This window comes from Alexandromys fortis, unplaced genomic scaffold, assembly GCF_014885135.2.
Source record: "Alexandromys fortis isolate MF-2015 unplaced genomic scaffold, M_Fortis_MF-2015_v1.1 scaffold_20, whole genome shotgun sequence".
In the NCBI taxonomy this organism is placed as follows: Eukaryota; Metazoa; Chordata; class Mammalia; order Rodentia; family Cricetidae; genus Alexandromys; species Alexandromys fortis.
In genome coordinates this window covers 6,756,115-6,763,947 of record NW_026067903.1, presented here as the reverse complement: position 1 = coordinate 6,763,947, position 7,833 = coordinate 6,756,115, and the positions used below count along the sequence as shown (strand labels likewise).

Below are 7,833 nucleotides of genomic sequence, written 5' to 3'. Positions count from 1 at the left end.
CTGAGTCAGTCAGGTAAGTTTCCACTCAAAGATTTCCCTTTTATTGTACCGTCTTTCTTAATAACTTATTTATCTTACATACATTGGTGTTTTGCCTGCAAGAATATCTGCATGAGGAGTTATAGACAGCTGTGAGCTGCCATGTGGGTCCTGGGAATTGAACCCAGGTCCTCTGAAAGAACAGCCAGTGCTCTTAACCACCAAGACATCTTAGCAGACCACCTACAGAAAAGACAACAGTGTGTCACTGATGGGTATGACCACAATTTGCCCAGGACTGCTTAGATGTGCATAGCTGTAACACACTACATAAAGTTTAAGCTCACCTCAGGATCCCGAAGATATCAGGACCCCACTTGAGGATCAGCGGATCTCTTTCCCTCTTCCCAATGTCACTGCCCTTCCACTCAATCCTCACGTCTCCTTCCCTCAAGGTCATTTGTTTCCACAGGATTCTAGGAAGACAGCAGGGCTTCAGTGGGAGTGTTCTTGGTTAAAGGTTCAATAGAGGAACTGGCTAAAGAAAGAAAAGGTATCATTAAAAGAAAACAGCAGGAGATGGCCTCAACCAGTCCAAGAAACACACTGTCCAGTGGAGCTCACAATCACCATGACATGCCCTCCACAGGTGACAGCTGTCGAATGCATTCAGAACGGAGAGCTGGGGACAAACCTGTGGTCAGAAGTCCACTGTCAGCCCTCAGCTTGTACGTCTTTCTTTATTTAAAAGGAGTAAGTCTCCACCTTTTTTAAAAACACTGATGAAGTCTTCAGGTTTGCTCTAAGTTCTACCTGAATAAGGTAGAAGTCCTGGAGTTTGACGAGGCCAGGGATGATGAGAAAGTTCTGGAAGCTGGACCCCAGTGGCCCTGATGGTAGGAACACAAGCCGTACCCTGTGTCCATATAGGCCATACAGCCTTTGGTGAAACTTGATAAGACCCAAAGTTTTGTCCAGGTGTATGGGAGCAAGGTGTGTGGAAGCAACTTAGAACTGAGTGTCGAGCCCCCGGCTCACTAGACAGTTTAATTTTTTCACAGTGCACAGAACACTCTGTTAAAGGGAAAGACGGAACAACTGACATTCAAGGAGAAAACTTCACTTGCTGGATCGCAAAAGGAAAAAAAAAAGTCTGTTCAGAAAGATATCACCACTTCCAGATTTGCATGCTTAAATCCACTAATGTTCTAAACGCCTACTATTTCCATTTCTCTCTTGTGCTGTTCCTACTGGTAATGAGTTGAATTTACTTGCAACAACTGAGAGCAATTATGTTGGCTTTCTGTCACTGTGAGTTAAATCCACTTTAAAAAAAAAAAAAAACTAGGAGTGGTGGGGTGAGGAGGTGGCTACACTGGTACAGTATTTGCCATGCAAACATGAAGACTTGAGTTCAGGTCCCCAGCACTCGGGTGAGAAGCTTAGCACAGCACCGCACGCCTGTAACCCCTACTCTAGGCGGTAGAGACAGAAGGATCCCTGGGGCGCCTGGCCAACCAGTCTAGCCAAATGGATGAGCTTCAGGCTCAGTGAGAGACCCTGTCTCAAACAATTAAAGCAGAGAAACAACTGAGGAGAACAGCTGGCACTGATGTACACACAGAAATGAACAACCGGGAAAGGCTGGTTGTGGTGCTATGGTGGTTGGATGTTTGGGTTTGGACTCTGTCAAAGCAACATGTCATGTGGAGAGCTCCTGGAAAAAGTCCATTTACCTCACTGCGGCCAGGAAACAAAGTCAGGAAGGGACTGTGCCCGTGTAGCCCTTTCAAAGGGGCTTCCCCAGTGGCCTAAACTCTTCCCATGAGGTCCCACCTCTTAAAGATTTCACCAGTTCCATCAGGGTCACAGACCTTGGACACATGGACTTCGGGGAGGCCGGGTGGAAGTTACGATCCAAAGCACAGGGCCAGGGGTACAGTGTTTCCAGACAAGCATGAGAGGATGGTGTCATATCCACAGGTCTGTGATGTCATCACTTACCGTTGAGTATAGCAGCCCAAGCATCTGTAACCCCAGAGTGCGTAGGGCAAGACAGGAGATGGAGGCAGGGAAACCCCCTAGAACTGCGGGTCTCAGCCTGTAAGTGGTGACTCCTACATGGGTAGTGCATCAGATATTGACATTACAACTCATAACAGTAGCAAAACTACAGTTATGACGTAGCAATGAATATAATTTCATGGTTGGGGGTCGCCACTACATGAGGAACTGCAATAAAAGGTCACAGCACTAGGAAGGTTGAGAATCACTGCCCCAGAAGCTTTCCAGCCAGCTAGCCTGACCTACAGCCAGGAACACGAGACCCCCCCCCCCTTAGAGACGGTAGAAGATGAGGCCCAACATTCAAGTCCTCTGACCTCCACACATGTACGGTGGCACATGCCCACCTACATACAAACAAAAAAATGAACACACACATCATACACATGCACATAGATACACATATACATGCACACACCATTTTAAAAAAGAGAGAGAGAGAGAGTTATCTACCACAGCAGCAACTAAAGTCACCGCGACCACTCCAGGCACCGAGACTGATGGATGAAAAGGAGTATTCCCACAGAGGGGCCAAGCAGAGAAGGAGCAGGGTGGGCTTGGGTCTTTTCCGTTTTACTCCATAAATTTTGACCACAGCAAACAAGCAAACCAAGATCTGGAATATTCCCACCCGTCCCCCCAGGAAGTTTCCATACGCTCCTCTCCTCTTGCTACCCACACAGACTCACCCACCGCCTTGGTTTGCTTTCTATCACTGTGACGAAACACCATGACCGAAAGCAACTTGGCAGGGAGAAGGTTTATCCCACCTCACAGTTTATAATCCATGATGAAGGGGTGTCAGCGCAGGAACTCAAGGCAGGAACCGAAGCAGAGGCCATGGGTCCAGTTAAGCTTAAACTCTCAACCCTATGCCTCTGTCTCCAAGTGTGTGCCGCCACATTCGTTCACGCCATTAATATTTTTAAAGCTATTATAAATTTAGTCATACAGTCTTCAAGAGACAGATGAACCAAGGAAACGAAAGAGACATTTGTAAAAGGAGGGGGGAAAAAACAGATGCCATAGAGAGACAGAAGGAAGAGTTTATAACTTCATGCTCCAGAATCCCTTTCTTTTGGTTCAAAGCGTGTCCTGATTTTAACTGTCTTGACCACAGTTCTGAGGAAACTGTACCTCTGGTTTGTTACAGCTTCCACATCTCGGTTAAAATACCTGAGATGTATTCATGCGTGTTATCTCTATTTTCTGTTGATTCCTTTAACATATGTTTCATAACTGGGTTCAAATCTGTCTGTTAATTCCAACATCTGGGCCTTCTTCTGTTTTGTGGATGGCTTCCTCTCTTGGCTGAGGTCATCATCTGTTATTTCTCTGTCTCCTCACCACTGGCTGTGGATACCAGATTCTGTCTGTAAAATAGTTGAGACTGAAGCAAACAGTAAACAGCTCTAGTGAAATAGCCCTCTTTTCGACGTAGCACAGCCCTGCAGAGATCAGCGACACCTGGCTATAGTCATCTGTAGTTGGTAGATCACATGAATTCACCTTGCGGGGTCTGCTTTGGGTACTATCTAGCCACGTGGGGCTACACGCTGCATTAAAACGGCTGTCAACAGTTGTGGTGGCACACACCTTTAGTCCCAGGACTTGGGAGGCAGAAGCAGGCAGATCTCTGTGGGTTCGAGGTCAGCCTGGTCTACAAAGTATTTCCAACCAGCCAGAGCTATACAGTGAGACCCTGTCTCAACATAAAACAAACAAAAGTGTTGGCCACCTCCTCCTTCCCTGCAGCGTTCATTTTTCCCTCACTGATCTTCCCAGAGGGAAGCGATCCTGACCCTCACCCACTTTCTGGAGTTTAGTTCATGATCATTTCTTTATAACCCCAACTGTCTGAATGGCTTCTTAAAGCTATGGACTGTGACGGGGGAAATACTTGTCGTGCAAATATGCAGACCAGCGCTTGAATCCCCAGAGCCTGTGTAAGCTGGATGCTCTGTAATATCAGCGCGCCTATAGCCAGGACATAGAGACAGGATGCTTCCCAGAAGCCCCTAGGCCAAATGACCTGGTGCATGGCAGAGGTGAGCAAGATACTGTCACAAACAAGGTAAAGGACAAAGACAAATGCCTGAGTCTGTCCTCTGACCTCCATACATGCACACCATAACACACACATGCCCATGCACATATCATAATAGGTACAATATACACACATCTACATCATATATGCACACACTATATAATACATACATCAGACATACACACAATATACACATACACATCATACATACACTATACAATACGCACATCATACATGCACACAATACACACACATACACACATCGTGCATGTACACACAATGCACAAATACATATCATGCACATCATACATACATACACATGCACTCACACCATACACACATACATAACCTTCTCTCACAGATAGGGTAAAATTAATAAACGATATTGAGAAATAGATTTATAATTTTAATTGATTCATAATTCTTGCCATGTGGCAAAACAAATTCTAGCTAAATTTGAATTTAAAATATTAAAAAGGTAGAATAGGAATGAGGCTAGCATGCGTTTAGCCCTGAACTAGATCACTAACACACACATTTATTTAAAATAATTATATTAAAGAAATGTATAGTTATGAGATGCAATAGTCAAAATATGGCAATAAGGCAATAAATACATGTCATAAAGTCCTGATGTGTGATGTGATGTGAGTCAAAGTATAACGGTAAGGTAATAAAACATGAAGGAAATGTATGGATTTGATTAAATAGAAAACAAGAACTTATATATGGTCCCCCAAAATTAAAAAAAAACTATGAAAATTATTTGTGAAATCTGAGGGCGGGGTTCTGTGGGAGAGATGCCCGGCAACTGGAGATGCAGTCGAGTAGTGGTAGCGTGAGCTGCACATGGAGAGGGCAGGGCGTCCAGCGTGAATGCTGAGGACAGAGAGTCTGATGACAAAGCATTGAAGTTCCTTGTTTGGAGTACATGTTACGAACCCTTTGTGGAGCCTGTCTGCAAACTCTGTGCGCAGACGAGCTGCAGGTGAAGAGAAGACATTACCAGCGGATGTGAAAACCAGTCCTCCACGAACTGCACCAAAAACAAAGCAGCTGCCATCTGTTCCCCCCAAAAAATCGCTCTGCCCATAACGAAGCCTACATCTCCAGCCCCAACAGCGCAGTCAAGAAATGGCACCCATCCTTCTTACGGACCCTTCCACCTGGAATATTCGCTTCTTGCAGAATTTACTTTGGCGGTGAAGCAGAAGCTAGCAGGTGTCTAGGTACAGGCATCGTATCGCTCTGCATTAGTGTGGTTTGGAGTAACATTCATACGACACGGACTGTATCAGGATAGCGGATTCAAGTTTACGATGTGTGTGTATTCCTGAATTCCTGACAACTATCCAGATGGCGATTGTCCACGCCTGCTGTTTGATATTCCCGTCTTTCACCTGCTAGCTGATTCCGCCTCAGGTGTGAATGTGAAGAGAGCATGCGCAAATTGGAGGCGGACCCTTAATCACTTATGGCCGGTCGTAACGTATGCAAGGAGAGTCTTCTACAGGATCGACATGACAAGTTCCCTAAACCCTGAGGCTGTGGTTCTGTATGAGAAAGACATCCGGCTTTTTAAAGGTAAAGTGGTTGACAGTAGTAAGGTAGGTACCCCTTGTTTGTTTAACCAACGGAAAATAGACGACCCCTACGCAATTAGCATTTTCCATGGAACCCTCCTGTACATGATGACGTCAGAGAGAAGAGGCTGACTCAGAACAGCCTGACGAAGAGCACGGTAAGTGGCGGGGAAGAATCAGAAATCTTTAATAAATAAATAAAAATAAAAATAAAAAAAGGGTTCATGTTGCTGGCCTGTCATGGCTAAAGCCTGGCTCAGTACAACCTTTCAACAAAAAAGAGAAAACAGTAGCAACCTAAGAGACGGTGGACCTGGCGCACCGTGCACTTTCCTGCTGGACTCCGGCCTAATTAGAGCTGACTAATGGCGAAGGACGGCCTGAAGAGCAAACCACGTGAACAGTGACTGGCTATCAGGCGTTGTGTACGCCTAGGTTCTAACAGCAGGGTGTGGAGACCTCTCATTAAGTAACGTGTTACTTCTGACAGAAGTGTCAGGGTGAATCGAGTTCAGTACTCCAAATTATTGGGGACCTTGAGGCTTAAGTATCTTTCTGAATATGTTAGAGGTAAGTTGTGCTTACTTTAACAGCGGAGATAATGAACCCTAGGTGGTAGGTGGAAGTTGGTGGTTTCCGCCGTACATACTTTAGGCCACGAAGAAGGAGTAGAGAGAGATCCAGAGGGCAGCACTTTTGAGTAGAAGGACTAGCTGGCTTTCCTGCTTCAGCCTGCTGACCTGCTATGCAAGTCTGTCTCAGAAGCATTAGGAAAATCTGAAATGCTGACAATTTGTGAATTCAAGCGTTCATTTGGAGCCTGGAGAGATAGCTCGGTGGTTAAAGAGCACTTGATGCTCTTCTGGAGGACCTGAGTTCAATTCCCAGCACCCACAAGGTGACTCACCACCACCTGTAATTCCAGATTTGATGCCCTCTTCTGACGTCTGGGGCACTGACAGACATGCAGGCAAAACTTCTACATACACAAAATAAAAATAAAGAAATGGTCATGTGATGTCAACCAGGGGAAGTGAAGAAAATAAAAAGTAGCGCAGAGATGGCTGAGCAGGTGAAGCTGCCGAGTTTAGTCCCTGGGACCCACTCGCTTTCCTGGTGGGTGCACATGCGCGTGTGTACACACACACACACACACACACACACACACACACACACACCACAATGCAATCCAAAATTTTTATTTTTAAAAAGCAGAAAGTTCAACAATAAAAAAGCTATGAAGCAAACTACGACATATCCAAAACTGGGCATACTAAGGCAGGCAAGCACATTCTCAAACAGTCCTTGATAATTTGTAAAATTTCTTGAGATAAAATATGAGTTGAAATCTTCACGGTTCCACACCACACGAACAGCATGCTTTCAACCTCTGACTTAATATGTGCGAACAAACACTGCCCAAAAGAAATAAAAATGCATTACAGTCAATTCTAGGTAACAAAACTAAGCGAATGTCTTTTTTACTTTACGAAAGTTTCCTACTTTTCTGTATTTAAATTTTCTTCCAAAATTGACAGAATAATGTCTGTCTTGTTACTTTCTTCTTCTACAACAGAACACCAGATTGGGTGGGCTTGTCTGTCTGTCTGTCTGTTTTTGAGGCAGTATCTCCTGCAGCTGAAGATGACTTTGGATTCTGATCCTCCTGCCCCTACCTCCCAAGTGCTTTGATCGAAGGAAAGCACCGCCCTGTCTAGGTTCTAAGTGCTGGGGATGGACCCAGGGCTTTGCCCGTGCTAGACGAGCAGTTTACCGGCTGAGCCGCATCTGTCCCCTCACGTGGTGTGTTGTGGTGGAAGGTTTGTGTACCTCCTGATCCCGAAGGCTAGAAGCTATCTCGCATGGCACCACCATTTGCAGCAGGACCCCAGCTTCCACCATTGCTGGAGAACAGAAGGGGGGCAAATTATTCACAGAAAGAGAAAGCACAAGGTTCAGACTCACCAGCATGGCTGCCCACTCCCTTCAGATCCCCCGTCTCTTCCTGGGAGTTCTGCCCTCAAAGCCTCAGTATCTCTCCTGGGTTCATTTCCCAACATTACCAGTGTCGGAAGCTTCCACTGTAGAAACTATAGCAGTCTGATTCTTGTAGAAAACGTAAAGTTGACTGGGGAAACAGCTCAGATGGTTAATGCAAGA

General features: G+C 45.4%; 1 pseudogene; it reads left to right on the top strand.

Annotated features, from left to right (window-relative positions):
* Window positions 1-610: 610 nt before the first annotated feature.
* LOC126496918 (AKT-interacting protein-like) lies at window positions 611-5,974 on the top strand (annotated as a pseudogene).
* The last annotated feature ends 1,859 nt before the right edge of the window (window positions 5,975-7,833 follow it).